This window comes from Seriola lalandi, unplaced genomic scaffold (assembly GCF_002814215.2).
Source record: "Seriola lalandi dorsalis isolate HSWRI2012SDOR001 ecotype SW California unplaced genomic scaffold, Sedor1 jcf7180002051152, whole genome shotgun sequence".
Taxonomy (NCBI): domain Eukaryota; kingdom Metazoa; phylum Chordata; class Actinopteri; order Carangiformes; family Carangidae; genus Seriola; species Seriola lalandi.
This window is the reverse complement of record NW_019521705.1, coordinates 1-550: the sequence shown is the minus strand read 5'-3', so window position 1 is coordinate 550 and position 550 is coordinate 1.

Sequence of the window (550 nt, the reverse complement as noted above, 5' to 3'; positions counted from 1 at the left end):
ACATCACATGGTTTAAATTCATGTCAATTAAATAAACAAAGAAAAACAGTAAGTGTCCCTCTCTTAAATTCATAAAAAAAAAAAGAAATTGGTTTCCTCCATTGCTCTGAGGATTACCCATAACCCTTTGCTGTTACTACTCCATGCAGGTACAAAGTTACAACAGCAGGTGGCAGAGCTGTCCCATATATCCTAAAACGTTTTCACAGTGACTGTTCAGGTCAAAGGAACATTACATCAGTTCTCAGTACTACATCAGTACATCAGTACTTAGTACTACATCAGTACATCAGTACTTAGTACTACATCAGTAGTCAGTACTCAGTACTACATTATTACATCAGTACTCAGTATTCATTACTACATTATTACGTCAGTACTCATTATTACATCAGTATATCAGTACTCTGTACTCATTACTACATTATTACATAGTTTGTCTTGCGATGATGACTTTGTGTTTTTGTTTTCTGCACGTCAGCTGTTAGCTTCTGGTGCTACGCTGCTTCTGGTGACCCTGACCACTCAGACTCTGAGCCCAACAGAACTG